Genomic DNA, 19,577 nt, shown 5'->3' with positions numbered 1-19,577 from the left:
TTATTCTGTGATTCTGAAGCTATTTAGACTGCTCATATTCAATGAATTTAAATGTAAAGTGTTATTTAGAGATGTAGCCTCAATTGTGATCAAATTAATTGTTTGTTTAATTTCTTTGATTCTGATAAACGTTACGTCATTATTTTGTACTCGGCTACAGTTAGCTATTAATCAACTCTGAACACACAGCCAGGCCCCAAACCACACAACACACAGATTTTGCAGTGCACTCCATGTGTGCATGTGGAGAACCAGAAAGTGTTTCTCTGGGCCAGAAAGGCAGGAAACCTCATTTAAAACAACAGACTTTTGCTACATTGATTAACAATATCTGACATACACTTGATGAATATCCAGAAATTTTAATGAAGACAAGACGAATGTATTGGGTTTATTGGCCTTTAATTAAACGAGAGAATGCTCAGGCTTCAATCGGCATGAGCGACTTCACTCTTATCGGCCTCGGTCATTCAAGCTAAAGCGCTGGTCTTTAACGAACTGGAAAAGTAATTACTGAGGAAGGGATGCTGTCAATAGCAGCCTGCCCTGACCTGGACATATATTGACTGTTTGCTCCGTTGCTTTGATTAATTTATCATTAAATACTTGCCTAATGCGTGATTAAGAAGGAGGGCTGTGTGTCTTACATAACATAATCTGTTAAAACTGTTAATTTATTACTTTTATGTGCTGAAGTCATTGATCGTATCTACGTTTTAAACCTTTCATTATAATATCTCATTTTCCTTGAGTTCAATCATCTCAAGCTACATTAGTCAGGTTATAGAAATAGTGTACAAAATAAATGACGTGCTAATTCCATAATGTCTAGTGTGTGGAATGGTTTAATATACATTATGTTACAATTAATGAACTTACAAACTTTTTTCATAGCTATGACATTTTGGTTGCCCAAAGAACCATTTTTTCTTGATTTTTTAAGGACTCTTTTCCGCAACAATGATCCATTCGTGAAGCAGAAAAGTTCTTAGAATGTTAAAGGTTCTTCATGGATGTTTATTTTCATTACAAACTATAAAGACGATATGTGTCTATAAGATTGGAATCAAACCATTGCAATCATAGCAACAGTGTAAAAAACTAAATAATAATAAATGTGTTTTGATATACATCCGCACTCTTCCCCACAGATATAGGCTACTGATACATTTATTATATCTACTTCCATTTAAAATATCCCCCTTAAGTGTTTCTTTAAGTGATTGTGTAGGTGTGTGCAAGATGTAGAAAGAGACCGAACCAAGAGCACACAACTGTGATACCTGCAATTGCAATGCCACAAATAATAGACTATGTCCTTAATCATAAGGGCAGCCATTCAGAAAAAGCCGTCAATGTGACGTATGAAGATATAAGAGCCGCCAATAAAGAGGTAATGTAAAACACACACCTACCCACAAGCACCCTCTGTGACACCAGTTTGTATTGTTAATAGTCTGAAACACCAGAGGCTTCGGGTTCTTCACTGAGATTGCGGTCTGACGTTTAGGGGCCGCCTCCCCTTTCATCAGTTAAATGAGCTGCTCCCTAATTAGACAGCACACGAGCAGATGGAGTGTGTGTTTGGAGAGTGGGAGGAGAAAGCCCGTTGAGTTAGTTATTAGCAAATACAATCCTTTGGCTTTGGTTTTGAACTGTCACATTTTATAAACAGTTTTACAAGTCCTTTCCATCACACTACCCTCTTTAAGAAAAACTACCAGTGCTCGGTTCAGTCTACTCGGTCTACATATAAATGTGAGGTGTTGGAGTCCATGAGCCTTTTTTCTGTAACTCCCATGGTGGCATATTAACTGTAGGTTACTGATATGTTCTGCCAAGATTCTCAAGTGAATCTTTCCCGCACTGTCTCTCTCTCTTTGAATTTGTTTCTCTGTTTCCCCATTTAGGGCTGAACACCTCTTTCTCTTCATTTTCATTTTACCTGATCTGGCTGTGACTCCTGCAAGCTTGTGTGTACAAGAGATGAATTAAGAGAAACTCCAGTAGGGAACACAAACACACACCAACATACATTCTTAGTGAAAATATTCTGAACAGATATCTAATTTGTTTGATTTTTAGACCACACACACACAAATGGCCCAAGACATGTGGAAGACATCAAATGTAATTAGCACACTTTAACCACTCATGCCTACTGTTTAGGTGCCTTCAAGTACATGTATACAAACACATGTTGGACACATTTTCACACCCATGGATTAAAGCATTGGTTAAGATAAAGCATCTGTTCGTCTAATATCACAGCACATTTGAGGCTGGTCTGAACTGAGCAACAACATCATTGAAAATGCCTGTCGGTCTTTAAATGTGTATGCATGTAAATGCTAAGGTACAAGTACCTGTGGATTCAATTGAAAAGGCTTCTCACCCATCCCCTCCAAAACAAAAAGCTTACTCAAAGTTACTAACATGCCTTAAAGAAATAGTGAAAACAAACTTAAAATGGTTATGCTAAAGAACCTGGTTTCAAAGACAAGGCTAAAGGATAGCCCCAGACTAAAAAAGAATGTTCGACCTTTCCAAACTTAAAAGACACAATGACATAACTTAAAATATGTCTCAAGAACAAAATCTCAGCTCAAAATCTAAATTGTGTTATTTTCTACTCACCTACATGACGTTCAACTTGTTTCAGCTTTGAAAACAAATAAAGATATTTTAGGGACAGCTGATATATTTCAAGGGCTCCTCGTAGACATCATGGTAATTGTTGTTGTCAAGGTCCAGAAAATTGTTAGTTTTTTGCTGTGAGATTGTGTTGGGACTGTTGTTTTATGGCAACAGTTGCATACAATGTGTATTTTCTGTGTTTCAGGGATGAAACAACATATTCGGAAACAAGATAAAGGTGAGCAAATAATGACAAACTTGTCAACTGTGGGCGCACAAACAAATGGATGAACAACAGCTGAACAACACTTTATTTGTTTTGTACACGCAAGAGTAATTTAACAAGGGTTAAGGATGATGTATGTCTGTTGGGTGAGTCTTGAAAAACAAAAGTACAAAAAACAGTGACACACACTTCAATTTGACACTATGTCTGGACCGTCAAGACTCAATATAAACAGTCTGGCCTCCTAGAAAACTGTAAACACACCACACTATTGACAAACTAGCTGCTTAAAAACAATATAAACTGGTTTGCTTGAAACAAGGCCTTTAATCTTCACTGTCAGGTTTCACGTGTTTCCAGTTCATAGATTTAGGCCAGTTGGTCTCCACAAATTGAAATAAAAAACAGTGTGACGTCTTGACTTTTAAGTACATAAGTATGAACTATAAATGGAAGTTGGTTGATTTGTTTGGCTGATTGTAGGTTTTTGTGTGAAATTATAATTGGCAGAAAACAAATAAGTCACAGATGGTTTTCTCGTAATCTTAGGCTAATCTCTTATTATATGAGCAACCGTTCTGATGTAGGTCAATCCTTCTGAGGCATTTGTGTATGCCAAAGTAATGCCGTTTGTTGAGTTTACTGTAGCAAGGTGGGTTAAATCTGCAAATAATAGTTTGATGTTGCATGTCTTTGAAATAGCTGTAACAATATTAACAAGGCAGGGAAAATGACAATGATTATATGTAAACAGACAATTAAAATAAGCAGCAGAAATATAAATACTTAGATGTTATATAGAGGAGATAATGCTCTTTAAATGAGCAAAAGCTTTTATTTCCTCTTTTCATATAATAAGAGCATTAAATAGTAAAGGGAGATCTCATTTTACTTATAGAATTAGATTTAATTGTAAAATGAAAAGAAAGAAAGAGCGATTTTATAGGTATTAAAAAGTGCTTCTCTTTTTTACACTTATACTTTACATTTCATTGTTCGAGTCTTTCAAATGTCATTGTTTGGGATTCTCATTTTTCAAGTACAGAACCCTGCATTGGAATAATAACTGAGGGTTCCTCGAATGTGATTTTGAAATGCTTGTTTACATAGACCAGTCACGCTCTCATGACCATTATGCACCTGATCTTTCCCGCGATTTCCTCCAAAATCTTAATTTAGCGCCAAACGCTTCATTTTAACCCGTTCCGCTCCGCGCCCGCTGCTTCTCTCCAGCAAATGATGCGCCGCATGAAGAGCAGCAAACACGTGCTTATATTAACACTACTATAGTGCAGACACGCAGAGCAGGTAAATGGACACAAAACAGTAAATAAAATGCAGCGAATATTAAAGCATTTGTATCCGTCAGTCTGTTTACTGTTTGCTGTATCCAACCTTTCAACTAGATTTGTGATATTTTATTAACCATAACGTATTTATCTACATTTGGCATTAGCTTTATTGGTCAGCATGTAAACATTTGTGACCCTGTGAAAAGCCAGGCTAACATCTCATAATCGAATTGATTATTATAACAAGCGTCAAAGATTTATTTCAAGCATTAAGTTCACTAAGATTTTGGTATTATTCAGTCAATATTGAATATATTGTTATATTTTCACAAAATATTCTGTAGGATGATTTTATGAAGCACATTTGCTGGGTTTTCACAAGCAGGTTCACATTTTGTTTAATGAACAACGTTTTAATTGGGAAATTATTTAAAGATAGAAGTAGTTCTGGTATGAAAGTGAAAAGGTGACAATGGCTTGGAGAGACTAGTTTAGTTAGTAACTCTGTTTTCTGTTTATGATTTTAATTGTTATATAGCATTTTAGTTGTTACATTACATTTGCTGTTTGCATGTTGTCAGTAGTTTTTTTAATTTACAAATGTAAATGATCAGATTTCTATTAAGAGGGCATTCCCCTAAAACCACAGGGCATATGCATAGGCTACATATATCAAAATATTAAATAAATAGCCTGATAAAACATCATATCTTTTATACAGTATATCCAACTGGGAAAAATTGTTTAAATATTTATTTATTTTCAAAAAACATATTGTCCGGACCTCCGTTTGGAAGAAAATATAAAGACCGGACCTCTTGGAACTTTAATTGAAGACCCCTGACCTAGACTGATGCGAATCCATCATAAAAGCGACACAAATCTGACATCAATATGACGATTCTACATTATGATATATTTTGAGTCATGAGTGAGTCAATGTCAATGTCCTTTTATCTTTTTACACAAACACACACGCATACACACATTGGTACTCATTATTACTAAGACTTTCCATTGACTATTGTTTTTATAGCTAATAATATTTCGTGAGCTATAGCCCTTATCCACTCCCTCAATTAAAACTCATGGAAGTTTTACATTAGTTAAGTCAGTATTTCCTACATTGTGAGATAAAATTTCTAAAGTGAATTGCCATAATGTACTTCAGCTGAACCACATATACACATGCACATAAAACACTTCCACACTGTGTTTAATTAATGTTTACTCAATAAACATTGACTTTTCTGTTGTGGATGTTCAGTTTATGAGCTGCATCTTCTAGCTATTGTGTTGTGATCAGTTTTAAATGTATAATCTTAAAATGATGAAAACTGTGAAAATGTAAATAAATAATGTATTAGAAGTATACCAGGTATATCAATATACCAACTACACAGCTGGAAACAGTAGGTCAATTACACGTGTGGTGAATAACTTTAACTTTTTATTATACTAATATAAAAATAATAGCATACATACAATAGAAAAATATAATGTAACTTCTCCTCTCTCTTTGTTCCTATAACAGCAGCTCTGAAGGAACAACCAGTTTCCAGAAATCAGCAGCATGAACAACTAATGTTCCAATGCTAATGTTTTTATATTTTAATTTTTACTTTTGCCCAGTCACTGGAATTTTTTATGGCATTTGACATTTAAATCAATGTGAGTGAATGAGTGGAAAAACAGACATATAATTGAGCTAATTAAGCATGGAGGTCAGAAAGAAAGCAAGACAGAAGATAGATAGAGAGACAGAAAGTGATGCCTGGTGAATTGAGTGTCACTGAGTTAAATCCATTTCCTATCTCAAATGGTCCAAGCGATCACAGCAAAGACATTGGACCTAAATGGAGCATTTGTCTCTGACCTGAAAAATAAGTCCTCTCACATGTTTGAGGTCACAAACCTGAAACTTATTTTTACCTTAAAGAGTTCACCCAAAAATGTTAATTCTGTCAAGAATTACTCTCTAGTTGTTCCAGACCAGTATCAATTTCTTTGTTTGATTGAATAAAGAGAAAGATATTTGGATGCTTGCAACCAAACAGTTTTTGGCCACCATTGACTACCATAGTAGGAAAATGACAATGGTAGTCAAAAGTGCCCCAGAACGGTTTGCTTTCCTACATCTTCAAAATATCTTCAACAGAGAGACAAAAAATAAAGTCATTTCTTCTACTATCGTAGTCAATGGGGTCCAAGAACTGTTTGGTTAAAAGCATCCTTCCAAATATCTTTCTTTGGGTTCATCAGATCAAATAAATGTATACAGATTTGGAAGAACACGAAGGTGAGTAAATGATGACTGATTTTTTTTATATATAAAGAAATATAACCACCCCAACACATCCATAAAATGATACACTGAATATTGAATTTGGTATTGTCAACATGTAGTGACGTAAGCTTAACCGCGATGTGTTGGTTTATGATGTTAGACTCTTTGTCTTTTCAATGTTTTAGTTTGAGATTTTATTGACTGATGTCTGTGTTGAAGTGTTCATATTTGGTCGAAACATTTCATGTGGCTTCTTTTAAAAAAGGTGAGGTAACTGCAAGCTTTTATAAGTGCTAACAACAGACAATCCCAGACCCACACACAATAACAAGTAAATCTTTATGTCATCTCTCATTTCCATCAACAAGCTTAGTGAAACTGCTTCTGACCTCTATCTTCCCTCAGACAAACATGCACACTTTATCATTTCCAAGCCCATTAGCAGACATGATGCCCATTTTTCGCCCTCCCTATCCATCCAGCCGACTCACATCCTCCAGACTGCTGATAGTGAAATCATTTGAGGTAAGACTCATGTCTTCATAGCGATGTCTAACTGTTGCTGTAATGTTTTTGTGAACGTTCTGATCTTCTCAAATGCTTCTGCTCTGAATTCATAGAATCTCTCTCCCACTCTCTGTATATGTCTTGTTCTGTTGGGATCCATTTTGGCCCAGTTTCAGGCAGTTTATTCAAAGGTCAGGTCTTCATCTTCCCCTTTCCTGTAGCCGCAGGAGGATCATGTGTGTTCACACTCATGACTCTTTTAATTTTTCTGACTGTGTAGAAGTCTTTGTTCTACAACAGTCATGTTGTTTTACTTGTGATATTCTCAGTACAGAGGTCAAGGGTTGGAGGTTAAAACAAGGGGCGTGATAGCCTCACTACTGCCATCCCGTGTCTTTTCCATGAGATCATGTGGAGTTGGAATGTTAACAGTGTTTTTCCTCTTTCTGTTGTGCGCACACACACATAATTAGATTGTCATTTCCAATGTTATAATGTGGATTCACAACATTGTTGTGAATTATAACTAGCATATATTTACATTTAGCCCTTTAGCAGAAGTTTTTATCCAAAGCGATTTACAAATTAGGCATAACAATGAAAGCAATCCAGCAATGCGTGAGTGGCATAGGACCAGCCTCAGTTTGCCTTAGACAGTGCACAAAGCTATATAAATAAAAATATATAGACAATACTTACAGACAATAGATTTCCTTTAGTGAGAGAAATAAGATAAACAGTTAAAGGATAGTAAGAGGAGTCTGTGTTATTGTGTTAGGTGTTCACGAAGTTGTGTGATTTGTGTTTCCTTTTACAACTAACTTTACTTTTTTAATGTTTTTCCTCCTGGTGTTGTCTTTAGCCCATTCTTATATATATATATATATACATAAAATATCGCTGCTGTCCATCTGAAACCTTTTTATTTCATGATTTTTACTTTTTGCCATAAATCATTATTTTGAATCTCCATTTATGTTTTTCAGGGGGTTTTGCAAATATCTAACCAATAAAAGTAATTAAAAAGTACTTGTCAACTTTGACAACACAATCATTTAAAAGGTGCATTGTTTTTCCCATTTCCTGAAATACAGCGAGTTTCGACATCCAAGGTTTCGGAAGAACAGCGACATTTTGTATAAACAGTATTTCTGTCTGTCAGGCTTGTATCTATAAGATAAGAGTAAAATTTGACTTTGTTTAGAAGTGGGGCCTGTTACAACGGAGTAAATTTACAAACCGTATTACTTATTAACTTGAAACAGTAGTGGGAATGTTTTACTATCCCTCTAACAATTACAAATTAACCATCTAATTGCAGGCTTATTCACATTCATTTTAACCGTGTTTACATTCCAGTCTCCCTTAAGCCATAAAAAGATAATAAAACAAGCAAACTATTGATTTCGTTTGTAAAACTATATGTATTAAGGGTTCGAAAGTTGTCCAAATCTATCGACTCCCAAAGTTTTTTCTGTCTGTCTCTCTTTCCCCGGCTCTCTCTCATTCGTTTTTTAAAACTCATGTCATAACCTGATCCTAGCCAGATCCAGCTGGCTGAAAGGCTGATGGATGACTTTAAGGATGTTGTGAGTCAGGATTCCTCCAATTTGATTAAGTGCTTTATTCAATTTAGATTTACAGGGACACTGGACATTTCTGCAAATGTACTTGCATGTTTAGCTGTGTAGTTACAGCATATTAGCTATATTTCATGGGATCCCAGTTGGCTATGGTAGTACGATCCGTTTGATCTGTGGTGTCAAATGGATGGTACATATCGTTGCTATCAAAAATGAAATGTTTTGCCATAAATTAAACCCTTTAACATTTGTAAACGAATGCATAGCTGTTTATATTCACACACAGAAAAAAATGACAATAAAACCACCCACCCATTCTTCCCCCTTTTTTCTTCAAATCATTAACATATGTTTTGGAAAAGGGCCCCAGGCCAGACGTTTCAGAGGCACCCGACAAACCGGCTTCAGAGAGTAATCGACCACAGACTGGAAATCTTTAGCCCAGTATCCTTCTGATGTGACAGCTGAATTCATAAACCTTTGCATACTGAAGCCCTACAGACCAGGCTGTAGTACTCTCTGAATCATCCTCCTATAGACAGGCCAAACTCAGACTCTACTGAGACTAAATGTGCTCAATGTCAACTTAATCTGGGAACATTGAATTCATAGTGAACAATCACCACACAGCATCAGATTGAATATATTTCAACTCCTGGTAACTGCTCCTTTGTGTATTAGTTTATATAAATCCAGCAGAAATAGACTGATCTAATAAATGCCATAACCAAGCGTACAGTGAGACTAAAGGCTTTTCTGATGTTTTAAATCTCTGAGTAAAAGGCCGGGATTATAGATGGTTTCAAGTTAACTTTTTATGTTTGTTTATAATATAAAAAATAATTTTATTTAAAATGTATATCAATATTAATTTATACTAATATTTAATTGTATATTAATTGTAATAAATTACATTAATGGGCTCATATGGCTCATCTTTAGTGTGTTGTAAGTTGCCAATGCATGTATTAGACACTTTAAATTGCAAAAATGAAAGTGTCGGAACAAAAGATGCAATCTATCTAAAAGCGAATGCTCACCCAGACCTAACTGAATGCATTGTGTAACCACGCCCCCCCCCGAATCTACATCAGTTCGTGGTATGTTTATGCAAGTAAGGTTAGTACAATTGCTTTGGAAACTGATGTTAGGTGTTACATTTCTTGCAGTTTTTGACCAATCACTACACACTGGTTAACTGGCCAATCATAGCACACCTGGCTAGAGCTATGAGCTTTGTAAAACAGATTTGGAACCCCTCGAAGGTGAGTAAATTATGACAGATTTTCCGGTTGAAGTATCCCTTTAAGTTTGGGCCACATAACGTTTGTTGTTGCAGTTGAAACCGTCTATAGTTACTCACAGCACTTGCCTGTTACTGATGCTCTATTACGTCACACACGCTGACACACGGGTCACACAAAATGGTTTTAAACCTGTCTGATCAAACTTTAGTGTACGCTCTCCTGACTCCTGAGAAAGCAGTGATAAGCACCACCAGCCAGCCGATACAATTTGAAAGAGTAAAAGAGCCCATGTTGAAGGAAAGGCAGTTGGAAGCTGAAGTCAGTTCTGTGTGAAACAGGACGAGGACCACAACATCTTCCTGTTTGTTGTTTGTATACGTGTCTTCGGGAGTCCACTCTTGGGTTGCTATGAATTAGAGCTGAACCTAAGTTCTTGAGTTTTGTCTTTTTGTAAACACGTATGCATTTATAAACAATGCGTGTGCATTTTTGAGTAAGGGCACCATAAAGTTTTATCATCGATTGAATGTTGGAGATTAGAGTCCCTTGAGGTTGCTTAAAGTTACGCTTAGACAGTTGTCCAGGGGTCTGAGATGATCACTTCAGATTCGGGCAGATAGTGATTTGGGAAAAAACCCGGCAAAAGATGGGGTGGGGTGATGGTTCTCGCTCTTAAGTTCAGTGGGGTGCGTGCCTGAAGGCCTCTCTGTTGGACGTTATCCTTTAGGCAGGGATGGAAATGAATGGCAAGCGTCCTCTGCCATTATGCTGCTAATAGAAAAGGTCAGAGGTCACATTTAACCCCTATTCCTTTTACTCTGTGGAGTTGCTTGCTGATCCACACTGTCATTTGCACATTAGCTTCCAGCTGAGAGATTCGTTTTCTCTCACGCACACATGATACAAACTGATACACGTTGTGTTGTGACAGTACACCAACCTTTTCCTTATTCGGTCTATTTTTCGATCTATTCAGGGGAGAGAAAACACTAACATTAGTAAATTCTGCTACAATCAGAATTAATAATAAAAGTTTATTATTACTGTTTCGCCCTTTTCAAGAATGCCAAAAAAAGCCTGATTTGAATTGGATGTAAATGCCTGATTTAACATATAGTGAACATTTGAATAATCACTCCCTTTGTCTCTGTCTCTTGTCTCTTTGTGTTTGCATTATAAGCCTCACGTGACCTGTCTAATTTCCTTCATTTTTTAGAATAGACAAAAGACACACAGATCATTTACAGTCATAGATATACAGATCACGTGGATCTATTTTTAAACATGTAAACACAGGTGCACGGCAAAACCATGAACATGCTGTTTGCTGACGGAGACCTGGTAATGATCTAACATGTGTAAGGGTTTATTTTCCCAGCAATCAAAATCTCAACTGACATTGAATGCATGAATGAAACAGAGATTTAAGTAAAAACAGAAGTCAAGCACATATCAACTGTGTTGCTGTTCTTGGCGGAAAGGATTTGTGTAGATGAGTTATATCCCGATCACGTTTTTTGTGCCCCCGATCCAATCTGAGTCATTACATTTTGTGAATCTGCCGATCGCTCAATCTTCTCAATCCAATACTTGTATTTTCCTAGTGCTAGGTGCTAGCTCTAGGTAAATTAAGTTTATTAAAATATTACATATTTAACAGTTCAGCTTAAGCCTGCATTATACTAAAACCAAAAGCAAAAAATACTGTAGCAAACATGAATGACAGAATTAGTTTCAATTTATTCAAGTAGCGGGATTGGATAAAATACATATTTCTAAAAGTTATGTTCATATATACTGTATATTTGAACTTTAACTTTGAAATGAAGGTAAATCAGCCTCTCTGTCGTGTTTGCAGAGAGCCGCTGATGCTTCTCATCTGTGTCATTAAGTTTGTTGTAAAGCTCCGGTAGAGCACTGTTTGCTTGCGTGACGACAGATCTGTTCGGGCATAAAATAGCCTTACCCGATCAGGTAAAAAATCTTTGAGATCGGCTCGGGACATCCCTAGTGTAAATATTTCCATAGAAGCCCGACAAAAGGCTTGATCAAGGAATTAATAATTTATAATATATGGGAATTTGGTAACGTAATTCTTTTTTTCAAGATGTTAAGTCCCTCATCCTTTTCACATAGAGCAACCCAGAGTGAAACGTGCACACTCATATTGTGTCCTCATGTAATTTTTGTGCCTGTAAAAAACAGATAAATTAATACTGAGGTCAGTGTGTTATCGTATACAGCACAGCGATTGTAGGTGGTCTCTTTATCACAGCTTGTTTCTTTAAAGCACTCTGAGCCTCACTAATTATCCAGAATATTTCTCATCTCCTTACAGATAGGCTTTTACATGTTTACATTCTCAATTCTTGTCTGGGGTCACTTGAATTTGGGGTCATTGGAACCGTAAATCCAGGGTCCACTAAGCACTATGTAAATGTATCGATAATACCCGGTCCCGGTCTGAGATGGGCTCGATGCTAATGTCCAGCTCCGGGATCGAGTTTCTCGGTGAGCCGGGGGTCTTGTTTTGACAGATGATAAGATTGTGATTCTCAGGGTCTTTCAAAAACACATTTGTCCAGACGCAGTGAGAAAAGTGTTGGCTGAGTAGGAGTGAGAGAGAAAATAAACACAGCAATAACAAAGAGTGATAGCTCAGAGAGAGCAAAAAAAAAACAGAGCTGGATGACAGGGAATAGCAGAGAGGTAGAAAACATTTTTCTTTTGCAGAGGTGGCAACTAATACTAGTGACGATAGATCCTATACAGAACCTAGTACGCATTTAAATGTCTATACAGTAAAACGATTTGCATATTGAAACACTGTATTGTATTTAACCATATTTGAAAAGTTTGATAAACATAAGATAAAGCAGTTTCACAGCTTTATGTAGGCTAAAACAATATTTTTCCATTGACGGCTGTATATTCTCACAAAATACATTTTTGAAGGTTAGTGTCAACCTTATGACTATGTTGTCTCAAAGTACATTTTTACAGCCTTGTAGTATTCACGAAGTTGTGTGATTTGTGTTTCCTTTTACAACTGGCTTTACTTTTTTAATGTTTTTCCTCCTGGTGTGAACAGGCCTTTCGTGATAAACTGCAGGTTTTACTTTTTTCCAGACACATAGATCGTATAAATGTCACAGCAACATACTGTGCTGTCGGGATATTACCTCCAGTACACATTTTCTCCTTATATAGGATTATTTGACCCATTATGAATCAATTAATCATAGGAAAAGTTCAGAGGTTTTTAGTAACTTGAGACAGTATGCGAGGAGTGAGAAGCAGACAGATGCTCGAGGATGACCTGCACATGTCTGCCTAATGTAAGAACAAGCCGCTGTTGTTAGTTAATTTTGCACATTCACAGTAGTGTGTCTGAAGGGAAAGAAGAGGGAAGGTCACATTCCTCAGAGGCGTGTTTTGACTCTTCTGGACAGCTGGAAACCACAGTCTCTCCATTTAAAAGCACAGGCCAAATGGCTGCCAAGAGGAAATGTTTCAAAATGACAAATTATGATAGAAGCAGGAAATCAGAGAAATAGAGAGTGTATTGAGAGATGGGAGTCTTAAGTCTTTTGTCAGGGGGCAGTCAGTGTGAAATACTAAGAGAAGCATTAGTAAGCCTTGGTTGCCTCGCTGGCTTAAGTTTAGGCATTAGCTGCTCTGTTTATTGTTTGCTTGGCTTAATCCCTCTTCACCATGGTAGATGAAACATGTTACCCAAGCTTTATCTCATATCATTAAGCCTTTAAATATTTTAGGAAGTATGTTTGCATGTGCTTTTTCATCTTGTATGATATTACGTTTCAATAAGTCTTTGTTTCTTTTGTATCTGAGCGTGTGCATGTAATGAGGCTGTATTTGTGGAACTTTTATGCAGAATAACGTGTCTCATCTATCAGACGCACAACAGCGCACAAGCTGGCATTCGCTTCTTTTGTCAATGTCACTTTAATAAGCATGAAATGAATAAAACCTCTTATGTTAATATTCTCATTTACTTAACAAGGAAGCAAATACTATTTTTGCATAACATTGATCAAAAACATAAGAAGTTTCAAGCTGTATCTATGTGTGTGTGTGAATGTTTATACTAATAGCATGATATACATGTGTTTTTGTGCACGTAAGACTTCATTTCCTCTGTTTAATGCAAATGATTTGTGTCTTCTAGAGATGTCTAGAGGTCTGGAAGTTGTCTTATATCATGGCAGTGCAAACCCCCTCCCGAAACCTGTGAAAACAACATCATATCCTGTCCCTGAGACAAGGTCAATGAGGGTTCCTGCCCAGTGTAATGACTTCTCAAGGAGAGAGGGGGCTAAAAAGATCAAGTTCTGCTTCTAAACATGTGCTTTGAGAAATCAAACACAGGCTTTGCTTTAACGTGTTGGTTTTATATTAAGTTAATTATTTTACTGTATCCTGACAAAATATGATCACACACTCACACTTGTGCATTAACACTTATTACACTCAACACAATTTATTTTTCAACCAGCATTGGGGCAAAAAGCATTGGGACCTGCTGTTTTTATTTACATTTTACATAAAAAAATGTATAAGCGTAATACGGCTAATGTAGATCTTTATCCTCATTCCATCTCTCTATGCAAATCTTACACAGAAACGAAGTGAAATTGCAAAACTTATGCAATATCACCTGCAGCTAATGAAACATACTGGACAGACACTGCAGTAAAAAGTGAACACCTGACATATACTGCGGAATTCTGGCAACAGAACACACACACAGAGGAAGAGTGTATGTGTCAGGTGAACGATTGGTCCTGAGGCGTTGTATTTGTTTGGCTTTGTCTATGCGCACAAACTTATAGATGGTGATACATATTTCTGATTGTAATTCTCAGTCATCTTTGAGAGAAATGATTAATGAATAGCCAACAGAAATATGCATGAATATTTTCACCATGCGCCTAGGGTTTGCTATTGTAAGGAAAATATAAGGCTAAATTTGAAGGAGAAATGTTAATCTCTGTGTGTGTGTGTATGTGGCTAGTGGAGCGGTTGACATGTTTAACATGCACTTGTCATGTACATGACATACAGTTTATGTGCAGTTACGTAAACCATAACAGAACACATGATACACATCACCTCACTGTACCTCTAAGATAAAGCTTCCAAGCATAATAGATAAGGGCAAATTTAACATCATCCCTTCCTTTTTCCACATTTGCATATTCGTTTTTATTCATATTTTTATATTCTTTAGCAACATCTGCAGTCAGTGACTCCATGGAAACTGCACGGGAGAATTAAGCACAGTTGGCTCCTATGAATGAGAGAGAGAGAGAGACAATGATAGAGAGAGAGAGATAGAAAGAGACAGAAAATAATTCTCTGACTTTCTCTGTAATGATAATGAAAGTCGATTGAGGATTATTTGGCTATTCATTCAGTCAGTCTCTGTAATTAGACTTTGCCATGAGGAGCAAATGAAAAGTATGGGGTGAGAATAAAAGAAAGGAGCTGAATAAAACGAGAAGCTGAGCAGTGGAGAAAAGGGGCTTTGAGTAAAAGCATCCAATCTGTTAATTCTGTTTCTGTAATTACTTCTATAGATCAATGCTAAAACAGCTAGAGATCTAAAGTTAATTTGAGGACCAGGGAAAGTAAAAAATAGGCTATTCAAATGCATTGTAGCTATAATAAATACGCATGCCTATAGGGTCACACACAGGGTGGTACATTTGGGTGGTAAAGGGGTAATTTATCATTTAATAATAACTGAGCAAAACATACAGAGAGAACAAAATAATTGTGTAGGTTTACCCAGCGGTAAAGATAGGAAGCAGTGTATTGCAAGATATTTATCAAATCCTAATGCAAATTGATTTCCGGGTTGGAATATCCACGTAAACAGTCGATGAGATATTGATTGTGACTGTTTCAGAAATGGACATTTTATTGCAAATAAAAACCATAAAAAGCATGCACTAAAATACAAAGTGTTTTGTTACAGTATGTGTCGAGGCGGCATTTCACGACAGAGGGCTGTGCGTTCAAACAGAACTTGTTGTGAAGTTACGGAGTGGAGCATCTGCTTTCAACGTTGACAAAATAAACTGCTTGTCGAGTGGTGACTAGCTTAAGACAGGTTCAGGCACATGGGGAAAAAAGTTAAAAAAGAGGGAGATCAGAAACAGAGCACGGCAGCAGACTCTTAATCCAGCAGGGTACCACTGTAAAAATTCAAACGGCACTTCATCTATTCAAGAGGAACGCACACACAGTGAAGACATGTCACATGCTTCCATTGTTTTATATACAAGAGTAATGATGTAAAAAAAAAGTATCTCACAAATACTGTACATCCAAAACCTCGACACACGCATAACACAACACTAGTCTTTCTCCCTAAAGATTAAAGATGGAGATTGAGCTTTATTTTCATGGTAATAGAGTCTGAACATTGTCAGAACATTAGACATTCTCTTTCTGGCTGTCTCTCCCACACACTACAGACTGACCACAAATGCAGGGCACTTGTCAATTAATATCAAAGAAGATGATGTGCTCTAGCGCATCACATCAGTGTCTGTCTAAATGTTATGTCTTTCCTCATACACTCACTCACACACATACTTACCGGCAACCTTAGTGATGTAAAACACTGCATAAAGATGGCATTATATAATGCATAATCGTTCTATAGATAGAAATTAGTGAAGAGATAAAAACATTTTAAAAAGCCTTCTCCATGCACCCTCTTGAGTATGTAAGGAAGTAAAGGTCAATGTAAAGTTGTTTGTTTGAAAAGAGATCAGCAAATGATGTCTGACTCAATATGAACAGTTTCTTTGCAAAAACAGATAAATCTGTTTAAAAAATCAAATATCACATTTTTAGATATGTTATCATGTCTTTATTGGGTTTTAATGTGTTGGTAAGCTTTTTTTTTGTTATGACTTAATCAAAACAACCCAGTTGGATTGATATTGGTTGGAATGCACAATATTTTTTTACTGAGTTTTCTGTTCATATGTATACCATACAAAGGGTGAGTTTACTGGACTGAAATTGTTATTAATCTTGACATCTGTGCGCTGCCATTATCTAAACAGACCGAAAGGTCAGAAAATGCATCACCAAAACTGTCCAATATCTGTATTGCTCTCAGAAGGAATGTGTAAACTTGCATGTTCTTGGAGATGGGGCAAAACAGACCTTCCGACTGAGCAATTTCTTTGAGTTTTGTACTAAGGTAATGCTTCAAACGGGTGTATTCGTAAAAATGATTACCCATCTCAGAAAAGCGGGAGTCACACACTCGTTCCTCCCATGACGTGAGATCAAGAAGGTTCCTGGATATTGTACCTTTCCAGCAGAGGTTGCCAAACAATAAATCATTCAAAGCATTATTTCTTTCTCAAGGTCTGTTGATATTTTCCTTTTGGGATGTGAATTATTTATTATATTGAAGTTCACCATGAGAGATTGCTTTCAGTGCACATCTTCTCAAACGTACAGTCCATATTCAATAAATGCATGCGCATCTCCCCAAATAGAGAGGTACGCATAACATTGTCAGTTTATATTACCCCCTGCATGGTGGTTTGTGCCGGAGGGAGTGAGAGCCAGCAAGAGAGATGAAGAGAATTTAAAGCAAGGAAATGATAAAACAGCGTCATCTTCCTCTTCTCTTTTTAATGGGATATGCGGTTGTTTGGCTGAAATTGTGCAGCGGTGATGGCCATAGCTACATAAATCATAGCTCCATAACTTCGGTAATGAAGAAACTGCCGGGAAGGGTAGAGAAAAAATCCATTTAATGTCAAGGACGCAGTGGCAGAGGGGTGCAGGTGTGTGCGCACGCATTTGTATGTGTGTCTCTGTGTGTGTAAAGGGAGACTGTTTGATTTATGGGCCCAATCTTAAACAGTCCTTGGCAGTGTAATGCATAAAACTCTTATCTGCAGTGTGTGTCTCTGTTCGCTTGTTCGTGTGAGTCTTTGTCAACTCATCCTCACAACATTTAGTGTGTTTGTTGCCTATAAAATACAACTCCCATGAGCGATTCATTACAGTCTCTGAATCTTTTTGGACTTCAGGTGTAAACAAAACAACAAATTACAAACCATAACCATAATTTCCCCTCACAAAGCACATATAAACAAGTAGGACAAGAAGCATTGACTAAGCACTTTAAGTGAAAAATTCTGTCATCATTTACTCATCCTCTTGTCATTTCAAACCTGTATGACTTCCTTTCTTCTGCAGTACACAAAAGAAGATATTTTAAGGATAGTTGGTAACTGAACATCGCCTGAACCCATTCAGGTCTATTGTATGGAGACAAAACCAATCCAAGTGAATGGGTGCCAGTTAACAACATTCTTCAAAATATCTTCTTCCTGTTCAACTTCTGTTCTTTATTTTTGACGGGACAGATGAACATGATTTTCTTAAACTTTTAAAACTTTTAACCTGTCTGAAGTCTCCATGAACACTGCCTATCAACACCCCACTTAATGTCAAATACTTGAACACGTGCAGTATTTACATTTGGTATGCAGAACAGCTTATCACGTGAGATTTTTGTGTTTGTTTTTAATAAGCTTTTTGTATTATCACGCATATTTTATCTTTCTTTCAAGGAAACAATTAGGATCTGCCCAGGAAAAAGGATAAGCAGAGACAGAAACCTGCAGTTCCATAGGTGAGTTGAATAAGACTGATCTATCATCAGACTGTTGGCTCTACAAAACTGGTTTGAGAATGAAATGAAGGACAAAAGAACATATCTAATATAAAAGGAAACCGATTATCACAACAATCAAAACAACCTGCCATTTAGAAAAATAAATACGGAAACTATGCAGAAATTCAAAATCTAATTTAATATAAATAGGTCTGAAGTGTCCATGGAGACACTGTTCAGTTCAAACACAAGGATGTGTATATATCGCTTTGGATAAAAGCGTCTGCCAAATGAATAAATGTAAAAACTGCTAAAGTAAATTTAGACAATGACAGACAAGTTTAATGAAGATCTGTGTTTGATGCTGAAATAACCAAGACTGTCTTTGTCATCCGCCCAAGACCCTGGAAAGTTCACTGAAACTGTTCCTCTTGACCTGGTTGTGTCGTTTGAAATCTGGCTGTTGCATGACTCACACCATTAAACGCATATGACGACACACACATAGCACACAAGCACTTTCTCCCCCTGTCCATGGTTATTAAATATAAATGAGTCACATTAAAATATAATTATGATAGACATGAAAGTGAAATATAAGAGCAAAAAGGACTATTGCAGCATACAGACACATATAGTCAATCCGCACTGTTTTCATCAAGCGTAAAGCGATTTCTGTCCATTTGCTGATATTACAGAGAAGGATTATTAATAGATTAATTTCATGAGGGTTCATATGAGTTGACCTGCATGTAGCTAGGTGTCATCGACCTGCAATGTGTGGTATGTAGGGTTTACCGAATGAATGACTTCCAAGAAAAAGCACTGTTGACTGGTATGCGGACTTTTCTTTTGCGCTCTTTTTCATGTTTCCGTGATAAGGAATACCCGGAGGCTGACAGCAAAACAATTAGGTTAAAATGTAAAAAATCTACCTGTACACCAGGAAATGAATAGATGCGAGAGATGGTGCTTTTGTTTTGGGTCAACGGATGTATGCACAGGCAAATGCACAAGGATGAGAACATTTCAATGGCGTCACACCAGCACAACTGTGTGACTTGTATGTTCTGGAAAACTTTCCCAATTTCTAACAATATGAGAATAAACCAAGTCTC

The sequence above is a fragment of the Barbatula barbatula genome (genome assembly GCF_947034865.1).
Source record: "Barbatula barbatula genome assembly, chromosome: 2".
Lineage (NCBI taxonomy): Eukaryota > Metazoa > Chordata > Actinopteri > Cypriniformes > Nemacheilidae > Barbatula > Barbatula barbatula.
The sequence above is the reverse complement of the archived record's forward strand: the minus strand, read 5'-3'. Positions refer to the sequence as shown.